Below are 11043 nucleotides of genomic sequence, written 5' to 3'. Positions count from 1 at the left end.
ACCAAATGTATATTTGTTAAGGAGCATTTATGTGAGATTCATTCTCCTCCTCCATACTGAACAAATAAAGATGGAAATAGTCAGGATATTACACTGTGATGGGGATGGGAATGGGGAATGAGGTCTACCTGATGTATTCATAATATAGTGTAGCAGAAGGAAAACAATGAGGAAGAGGAGGGATCAATAACACATTGTAGGCAAAGGGAAGGTGTAACAGGAATGAGAAGTAAATATAGTGTATTTATGGGTAACAGCCATGTGGGAATACAGAGAGGTGAGATATGGAGTATTAAGTTTGAGAAATCTCTAAGACTATTTCAGCTAAGCTGAAATAATTTTTGGGGGAAAATATTGAAGGAGTCTGATTGAAGGTTTTTGTACAAGTGATTATAATTTTCCCCACCATCATTCTGTTCACTGTTACTCTATTGTTTACTATATACATGCATGATTCCTACTACTAGGAAATTGTTATGAAAGCGTGTTTGAACTAATGACATCTTTCCCTGAACTAGTGAATGTAATATGCCCTGCTTGCCCATTCATAATGGGCAGACATCACAGATCTGTAAGGCATTCAATTCATTAAGCATTTATTAAGTGTCTGCTATGTACCAGGAACTGTGCTAAGAACTGAGGATAGAAAAGGTGGAAAAAGACACTCCCTGTCCTCAAGCAGCTTATAGTTTTTATTATTATTATTTAGTATTTTATTTTCCCCAGTCACATGTAAAAACAATTTTCAACATTCATTTCCAGAACTCTGAGTTCCAAATTCTCTCCCTCCCTCCCTCCACACCTCTCCTCATTGAGAAGGAAAACAATTTTACAGAGACTATACACATGCAGCCTTGCAAAACATTTCCATAATACTCACGTTGTGAAAGAAAACAAAAGAAAAAATCAGGAGTTTTTTTTTAAACTATGTTTCAATTTGTACTCAGATACCATCAGTTCTTTCTCTGGGGATGGATAGCATTCTTCACTATAAGTCCTTCACAGTTGTCTTGGGTCATTATATTGCTAGGAATAGATAAGTCATTCACGGCTGATCTTCTTACAATATTGCTGTTACATTGTACACAGCACATTTCACTTTGCATCAGTTTATGTAAGCCTTTCCTGGTTTTTCTGAGGTCATCCTGCTCATCATTTCTTATAGTACAATAGTATTCCACCACAATGATGGAATACCATCAGAACCATCACAATGGTATGTGAATACCACAACTTGTTCAGACATTCCCCAATTATTGGTCATCCCCTTAATTTCTAATTCTTTGCCTCCAGAACAGAGTTGCTATAAATATTTTTTGTACATATACGTCCTTTTTCCTTTTTTTAAATCTCTTTTGGGATACATACCTACTAGTGGTATTGCTAGTTCAATAGGCCTTTGAACATAGTTCCAAATTGGTCTACAGAATAGTTGAATCAGTTCATAACACCACCAACAATGCATCAATGTCTTTTTTTCCCATATCCCCTCCAACATTTGTCTTTTACCTTTTCTGTCCTGTTAGCCAATCTGAGAGGTATGAGGTGAGACGTCAGAATTATTTTAATTTGCATTCCTCCAATCAAAAGTGATTTAGAGTATTTTTTTTCATAGGGCTATAGATAGCTTTAATTACTTCATCTGAAAACTGATCCTATCTTTTGATCATTTATCAATTGGGGAATGGCTCTTTTTTTTTTATAAATTTGTCTCAGTTCTCTATATGTTTAAGAAGTGAGGCCTTTATCAAAGAAACTTGCTTCATTTTTTTTTCACAATTACTATTGCTAACTGTATTTCCTTCCATCCTATTCCCCCATCCCCATTTATTATATTCTCTCTCTCCTTTCACCCTGTCCCTTCTCAAAAGTATTCATTTCTGAGAACCCTCTCCCCCAATCTTTCCTCCCTTCTATCATCCCCCTTCTCTTATCCCCTTCCCTTGCTACTTTCCTGTAGATTAAGATTGATTTCTAGGCTCTAGTTAGTGTCTATGCTATTCCCTCTTCGAGCAAATTCTGAGGAGAGTAAGATTCATTCACTTCCCCTCACATTCCCCCTCTTCCCCTCCACTGTGAAACCTTTTTCTTGCCTCTTTTATGTGACATAATTTATGCCATTCTACCCTTCTTTTTCTCTTTCTCCCAGTACATTCCTCTTACCCATTAATTTTATTTTTTAGATAACATCCCTTCATATTCAACTTACCCCTGTACCCTCTGTCTATATATACTCTTTTTAACTACCCTAATAATGCAAAAGGTCTTATGAGTTACAAATGTTATCCTCCCATGTAGGAATGTAAACAGTTGAACCCTATTAAGTTCCTTATGATTTCCCTTTCCTGTTTACCTTTTTATACTTCTCTTGAGTCTTGTATTTGAAAGTCAAATTTTCTATTCATCTCTGGTCTTTTCATCAAGAATGCTTGAAAGTCCTCTCTCTCATTGAATATCTGTTTTTCCCCAGAAGGATTATACTCAGTTTTGCTGGATAAGTGATTCTTGGTTTTAATCCTAGCTCCTTTGCCCTCCAGAATATCATATTCCAAGCCTTGCAGTTTTTCAAGGTAGAAGCTGCTAAATCTTGTGTTATTCTGCCTGTGGCTCCATGAGACTTGAATTGTTTCTTTTGGGCTGCTTGCAATATGTTCTCCTTGACCTGGGAACTTTGGAATTTGGCTATAATATTCCTGGCAGTTTGCACTTTGGGATCTCTTTCAGGAGGTGATCAGTGGATTCTTTTAATATCTATTTTACCCTCTTGTAGAGGGCTGCTTATGTCAGCTCACCACCCCCCTGTTCCACCTCTTGAGAACAGGATGCAGGAAAGGAGGAAATGGATAAGGTACAGGACAGGCTGCAGGAAAGAAAGTAACAGACAAGGTACAAGGAAGTAAGGAAATCACTTAATTAGATTTGTACTTTTCATGGAAAATAATGTTACTATTACTTGATCCAGCACTGTATAAGCCTGAGCCCTCAGATCAATAAACGAAGTTTGTTCTTCACATCTTCCACCTGGCCCATGATTCTTTCTCTCTTCACACTCTGCCAGCATCAGACCACGGCCAGGGACACAGGGGCTCCCGGCACCCTCTGGTTCTAGAATATCAGGGCAGTTTTCTTTGAAAATTTCTCGAAAGACGGTGTCTAGGCTCTTTTTTTTTTATCATGGCTTTCAGAAAGTCCATTTTTTAAAAAAAAAAATTATCTCTCCTGCATCTGTTTTCCAGGTTAGTTGTTTTTCCAGTGAGATATTTCACACAGTTTTCTCTTTTCTTTTTTCATTCTTTTGGTTTGTTTTATTGTTTCTTGATTTCTCATAAAGTCATTAACTTCCCCATTTGTTTAATTTTAATTTTTAAGCAATTATTTTCTTCAGTAAGCTTTTGGACCTCCTTTTCCATTTGGCCAATTGTGCATTCTTTTCCTCATTTTAGACCTCTTCTACAATTTGGCCTAGTCTGTTTTTTAAGGTATCTTCTTCTGTATTTTTGGTACCTCCTTTATCAGGCTGTTGAGTAATCTTTTATGATTTTCTTTCAGCACTGTCATGTCTCTCCTAATTTTTCCTCTACCACTCATACTTGATTTTCAATTTTTTTTTGAGTTCTTCCATGGCCAGAGACCAATTCATATTTTGTTTTTTCTTGGAGGCTTTGGGTATGTGAAATTTATTTTTTCTTCTGTCTGTTTTGATCTTTATTGTCACCATAGTAGCTTTCTATAATCTGAGTACTTTTCCATTGTTTTCTCATTTCCCCAGCCTATTACTTGACTTTTAGCTCTTTGTTAAAGTAGGACTCTACTTCCAGGGTGGAGAGCGCACTGTCCAAAATGCACAGGTTTTTGTGTAGCTGTTTTCAGAGAAGTATCAGAGATACTTCCAAGGACCTGTAAGTTTTCAGTTCTTCCACAGTGGTATGATCTAGGGGAAAGTATTTACTATTCTCCTGGCCTGTGCTCTGGTCTGTGAGTTACCACACACACTTTTTTCTGCCCTGGAACTGTAAGGAGCATCCCTTCTCCACTGTGGCTGTAAACTTTTCTGTTCTAGTGCTCCTTCTTACTGTGAAATTGCTACCCAGGAATATGACTGTATCTCAGCATGGGCAAAGCAGTAGAGTCCTGCCTCAGTGCTAGACCCCTGTAATCTCTTTCTGACCAATTGTTTGACCATCTGACATCTGAGGGCTGAAAACAGAAGCAGCCACTGCTGCAGCTGCTGCTGATTCAGTCACTTCCAAGGTCTGCTCCTGGTTTGCTGGGGCCAGGGCTGTGCTGGAATAGCCTGAGTTGGACTGTGCTCCACTCTCACCCAGGTGCAATACTTTCCTGCTGACCTTCTAAGTTATTTGTAGCATGTATGGGCTGAGAGGTTTGGAAACTGCCACTGCTGCCAGTGATTCAGTCACCCCAAGGCCTGCTTGGTTTGCTGGGGCCTGATCTGTGCTGGCATGGCCTGTGCTGGACTGTACCCCTCTCTCACCCTGTGTAACAGACTTTCCTGTTGACCTTTCAAGTTATCTTGAGCTGGAAATTTGTTTCACTCCATGTTTTGTGAGTTCTGCTGCTCTAGAATTTGTTTAGAATCATTTTTAAAGGTATTTGGAAGAGTTTGGGGGAGAGCTCAGGAAAGTCTCTGTCTTTACTCCACCATCTTGGCTCCACCTCTGAGCTTTTAAGCTAATGTGGGAGATGACAAGCAAGTAAATGTATACAAAACAAGTTATGTATGTGGGTGGAAGAAATAATTAAAATAGGGGAAGCACTAGATTTAAGAGGGGTTGTAGAATCTCTATAGAATGAGAGATTTTAGTTGATACTTGAAGTAAGTCAGTAGTCTGAGGAGAGGAGGGAGAATATTTCTGGCATGGATCATGTAGTCCAGAATAGGTAGCCTGAGGGTATACAGGTAGCTCATTACACACTAGAGCATAACCTGAACTAGATTAAGATGTAAGTGGGAAATATTTAACAAAATAAATAAAAATACAATAAAAGATAATATTATAATATAAAACTAAGTTAATACATGGCCCACCAGGGATCCTTATGAACAGACTAGTTGCCCCTATTTTTATTTGAGTCTGACACCAATGATCTAATTCACCTTTATTTTCTGGATAATGAAACAAAGACCCAGAAAGACTGTTACTCAAACTTACATGAGTAGTATATAGCAAAGTCATGATTTAAATCCAAATTCAGCAACTTCAATTGCATCATTTTCCCTACTAAATTGTGATCTCTGCATACTTAGACTTGAAGTAAAGATGATAGGATTATAAGACTTAGGCTGGAAGGGGTCTCAGTAGCTATCAGTTTGAAAATGTGAAAACTGAGGGCCAGATACATTAAGCAATTTGGTCCAGGTCACACAAGTACCCAATGTTAGAGAAAGATATGTGAAATGAATACTCAATATGCCAAAAGGAACTTGGTAATAAGTTTAGCATCGGAGAAAGGCTAGAATTTAGTCACAAACCAGGTTTCTGTTCCTAGCTTGGCTATGTGACCTTAATCTTAAAAACCTCTCTGAATTTCAATTTCTTTTTTTGTAAAAATGATTTTGATAATCTTTCCTGATCAACTTCCAAGAGCCAAGATGGTGGAATAAGCAGTAAATAGCTGCAACTCTCCCATGTTCACCTCCAAACAACTATGAAATAGTGCCCCAAAACAAATCCTGAAACAGCAGAACCAGCAAAAAGACAGGCACCAGGACCCCCAAAGTGTCTTAGCACAACCAAGGAAACAGGCAGACTCCAGATCCAAGAACTACCACATGCTTCAATGTAGCCCTGGGCAAATAGGCATCATCCAGTGGCCAGACCTCCATGTGCTGCAGCACAGTCCCAGGCAAACAGGTAGATGCCCACTCTGTGGGTGCCTATGACAACAGACAGCTACCAGCCAACACAAGCCTTGCCACACATTAATTTAGCCCAGAGCAAACAGGCAGCCTCCAGAGGCTAGACTGCTACGTACTTTAGTGTAGCCACAGGAAAATGCAAAAACATTCCACTGGGCTTTGGCACATGCCAAATACTACTACTAGGACTCTGTCTCAGCACCAGGCAAGCTGCCAGGCCGCTCTGGCCTCCAGAAGAACCAGCCAACCCCTACCCCACCTGTTTAGTGCAGTACCAGACACGAGGATCCCCCTAGGGCCTCAGGGCAACATCAGTGCTGCACAAGGTAAATAGCCAGGACCTACAGACACTAGCACAAAAAGCTAGAGAGAGTGAATTTCCTACCATGGGAGTGGAGCTCAAATTTGAAAGAAAGGGGAAAAGGCCTCAAAAGAAAAAAAAAGATAAGCAGAAAACAACAAAAAATAATCTGACCATAGAAAGTTATTATGGTGACAGGAAAGACCATTACACAAAAGTAGAAGAGAACATAAATGTCAAAAAATGTAAGGGCAAAACCCCAAAGAAAAACAGGAAGTGGTCTCAGTCTGGGAAATAATTCATGGAAGAGTTCAAAAAGAAACTTAAAAATCATATAAGAGAAGTAGAAGAAAAATGGGGAAAAGTTAGACTGATGCAAGAGAATTATGAAAAAAAAAAGTCAACCACTTGGAAAACTGCTTAAAAAGTAGAATTGGCTAAATGGAAAAGGAGGTACAAAAATCCACTGAAGAAAACAGCTTAACTCCTTACAGAGTATAATTGGTCAAATGAAAAAGAAAGTACAGAAGCTAATTGAGAAAAACAACACTTTAAAAGTTAGAATTAGGCAAGTGGAAACTAATGACTCTGTGAGACATCATGAATCAATCAAACTAATTCAAAAGAATGGAGAAATGGGAGAAAATGTAAAATACTTCATGGGAAAAACAACTGACCTGGAAAATAGATCCAGAAGAGACAATATCAGAATCACTGGACTACCTGAAAGCCATGATCGAAAGGAGGACCTGAACAACATCTTTCAAGAAATTATCAAGGAAAATTGTCTTGATGTCCTGGAACCAGAGGGCAAAATAGACATTGAAAGAATTCACCAATTACCTCAAAAAGAGAATGCAAAATAAAAACCCCAAGCAGCATTATACCCAAATTTCAGAACTATAAGGTCAAGGGGAAAAAAAATACTACAAGGGGCCAGAAAGAAACAATTCAAATAATGGGGAGTCACAATCAGGATCACAGCAGCTACAACATTAAAGGATCAGAAGTCATGGGATATGATATTCTGGAAGGCAAAGGAGTTAGGACTACAACCAAGAATCACCTACTTGGCAAAATTAAATGGAAAATGATCTTTCAGAGAAATAGAAGGATTTCAAGGTTCATAAAGAGAAAACCATAACTAAACCAAAAATTTTACCTCTAATATCAAGACCCAAGAGAAGGATAAACAGGTAAAAATGGAAAAGAAAACATAAGGAATTCAATAGAGCTAAACTGTTTGCATCCCTACATGGGAAGATGATGCTTATAATTCTTAAAAATCGTATCACTAAATTATAGATATGACTATACATAGGCAGAGGGTATGGGTATATGATGAACTTGAAGAAACGACAAAAAGAATTAAGTGATGAGAAAGAGGAGTACACTGGGTGCAGAAGGAAGGGAGATGTATAATGGGGTAAATTATGTGACTTGAAGAGGCAAGAAAGACATGACAGAGGAGGGGAAGATGGAAGGGTAGGTGATGGGCATAGCTTGAACCTTACTCTCATCAGTATTGGATCAAAGAGGGAATAACATACACAATCAGTTGAATATAGAAATATATCTTACTCATCAGGAAATAGTGGAAGGGATTAAGTGAAAAGGAGAGGGGTGGGGACTGATAGATGAGAGGGCAGATAAAGAGATGGTAGAGAGAAGCAAAATACTGGTGAGGTGGGAAAGGGTAGAAAGAGAAAGAAGACAAACAGAAGGAAGAATAGGATGGAGGGAAATAAATAGGTAGTAATCATAACTGTGAATGTGAATGTGAATGAGATGAAGTGGATAGCAGAGTGGATCAACAACCAGAATCCTACAGTATGTTGCTTACAAGAAACACACCTGAAGCAGAGAGATGCAGAGACTAAAAATAAGCAACTGGAGTAGAATCTATTACACTTCAGATGAAGTAAAAAAAAAAAAAGCAGTGACAGCAATCTCCATGTTAGACAAAGTGAAAGTAAAAATAGACCTACATAAGAGGAATAAGGAAGGAAACTACATATTACTAAAAGGTACTATAGCAATCAAATGAGAGGAGCAAGGAATAGCCTACTTGTCAGATCTCTGTGGAGGGGAAGAATTCATGACCAAACAAAAGTTATAAATCATTATGAAGTGTAGAATAGATAATTTTGATTATATTAAATTGAAAGGTCTTTGTACAAACAAAACCAATGCAACCAAGATTAGAAGGAAAGCAGAAATCTGGATGACAATCTTTACAGCAAGTGTCTCTGATAAAGGCCTCATTTCTCAAATATGTAGAGAACTGAGTTAAATTTATGAGAATACAAACCATTCCCCAACTGACAAATGGTCAAAGGATATGAACAGGCAGCTTTCAGGTAAAGAAATCAAAGGTATATAGGCATATAGAGAAGCGCTCTAAATCACTTTTCATTAGAGCAATGCAAATTAAAATGACTTGGAAGTAACATCTCAGACCAATCAGATTGGCTAATGTGACAAAAAAGGAAAATGACAAATGCTGGAGAGTATGTGGGAAAATTGGGACACTAGAGCAGCCAGACTGTGCATACCTTTTGATCCAGAGATACTACTACTAGGCCTGTATCTTGAAGAAACTGTAAAAAAGGGAAAAGGACTTACACGTACAAAAATATTTATAGCAGCCCTATTCATGATGGCAAATATTGGAAACTGAGAGGATGCATATCAATTGGGGAATGGCTGAACAAACTGTGGTATATGAATGTAATGGGATACTACTGTGCAATAAGAAAGGATAAATAGACAGATTTCAGAAAAAAAACGGAAAAGATTTGTGCAAACTGGTGCAAAGTAAAAAGAGAAGAACCAGGAAAACACTATACACAGTATCAGCAACATCATGTGATGATCAGCTATGAATGACTCAGTTCTTCTCAGCAACACAATGATCCAGGACAAGTACAAAGGACTCAGGAGGAAAATGCTATCCATATCCAAGTACTCTGAACGCAGATTGAAGCTTATTTTTCACTTATTTTATTCATTCTTGTGTATTCTTTTGTTTTCCTTTTGATCTATTTCTTATCCCATGACTGTGAGGAATATGGAAATATATTTTACATAATGACACATGCATAACCAATATCAAATTGCCTACCATTTTCAGAAGACAGGAGAAGGAGGGTGGGAGAAACATCTTGTAAAAATTAATACTAAAAATTCTTCATATGTAATTGGGGGAACAAAAAAAACATTATCTAAAGCAAAAAAAAATTCCTTCCCTTCCTCATTACAGTTTTATTGTTGGAATGTAATGAAATAATACGTGTGAAAGCACTTGGTGAACAGTAACATTCCATGTATATGCAAGAAGTGGTCATAATTTATTTGTTAATTATTCTAATCATGCATTTCATTTATTCTTCACTAAAGCCCTATTATTGTGCTTTGTACTGTGAAAATTAAGGCTATTCCAACACTATTTTTATTTTGTTTATTCTGTATATGTTTATGTAAGCACGTGTTGTCTCCGAACAGAATGTAAGTTCCTTAAGGGCAGAGACTGTTTCTTTCTTGTCTTTGTATTACCATTGCCTGGTGTAGTGCCCAACACATAACAGGTGCTTATTTGTTATCATTTCATTATTTATTATTTTATCATTTATCCTTTTTCTGCCTCAGTTTCTCCACCCATTGAATGAGGCCATTAATAGCAACTATCTCTCAAGGTTGTTGTAAGGATTGTAAAGTGCTTTGGAAATTTAAAGAACTACATAAATGCTAGATGATGATGATGATGATGATGATGATGATGATGATGATGATGATGATGGTGATGATTTGAAGGAAAGGCAAGCTGTAGAAGGTCCTATCAAGCTTAAAAGGAGTCTAGCAATCAATTGTGATCAACTACTACAGAACTAAGGAAGTTTAGTGTGAATAGGCTCATTTATGTGAAAATGGTCATCAGGTGTAGGCTGGCATGTTTCCTTTGACCACAGCAACCAATGAAGACTCTTTAATAAAGTTGGAGGAGGGGTAAAGGTTCTCTGACAATTTATAATTACCACACAATGAACCCCTGATTTCTGGGGATATTGGATATTGCAAAGCATTCTTAATTGTATACTCTCTTGTATTGTTCTCTGGTATGTATAACGCTTTTTTGTGTGTCCCACTGCAGCCCCCACCCACCAAATAAGCTCTTCAATTATAAGGATTCTCCCTTATATTTTCTCAATAACACAGGTATGAGTATAAAATAGGGATTCTATCTACTTAGTAGTTGTCATCATCTCTATTTTATACTCATACCTGTGTTATTGAGAAAATATAAGGTAAGGATTCTTAGGTAAGAATTCTAATTGGGGAGGTCTAAGAGATTGAAGAGACAATGGGAATAGCTAATGGAGGGAACAGGAAGGCAGAAGTTTGAAAGGCATCTGCACAAGATCAAAGGGTGGGGCTAGGACTTTCAAAGGGAGATAAGGGGAGTCCATAAGGAACCATTTGAGACCAGAGTAAGGACTTTCTGGGGCTCAGACAAAAGGGAGCCAGATTCCCTTTGGGGCAAGGGGCGAAGATCTTGGCTTGGGCCCCGCTGCCATCACTTTCTCTACTAATGTGCACTGACTTCAAAATAATAATAGTAATTATTCAAATGAATGAATAAAAAGAAGTTTGTGGTAGGTGGTTACTATGAGTGAAGCACTATGGGAAGTGCTGTGGATAGAAATAGAAAGATTGGAAAAGTCCTTACTTTCAAGTTTACACTCTAGTTAAACACATAAAAGAAAGCTTAGCTATAGGACATAGGGAAAGACTTGAAAATCCTAAGAGGGAAATAGAGGGCCTGATGGCAAGGATCTGTGTGATAATCCTGGGAGTTTGGAAAGAA

Source organism: Phascolarctos cinereus, unplaced genomic scaffold, assembly GCF_003287225.1.
Source record: "Phascolarctos cinereus isolate Bilbo 61053 unplaced genomic scaffold, phaCin_HiC Scaffold_2;HRSCAF=192, whole genome shotgun sequence".
Lineage (NCBI taxonomy): Eukaryota > Metazoa > Chordata > Mammalia > Diprotodontia > Phascolarctidae > Phascolarctos > Phascolarctos cinereus.
This window is presented reverse-complemented; position numbering follows the sequence as displayed.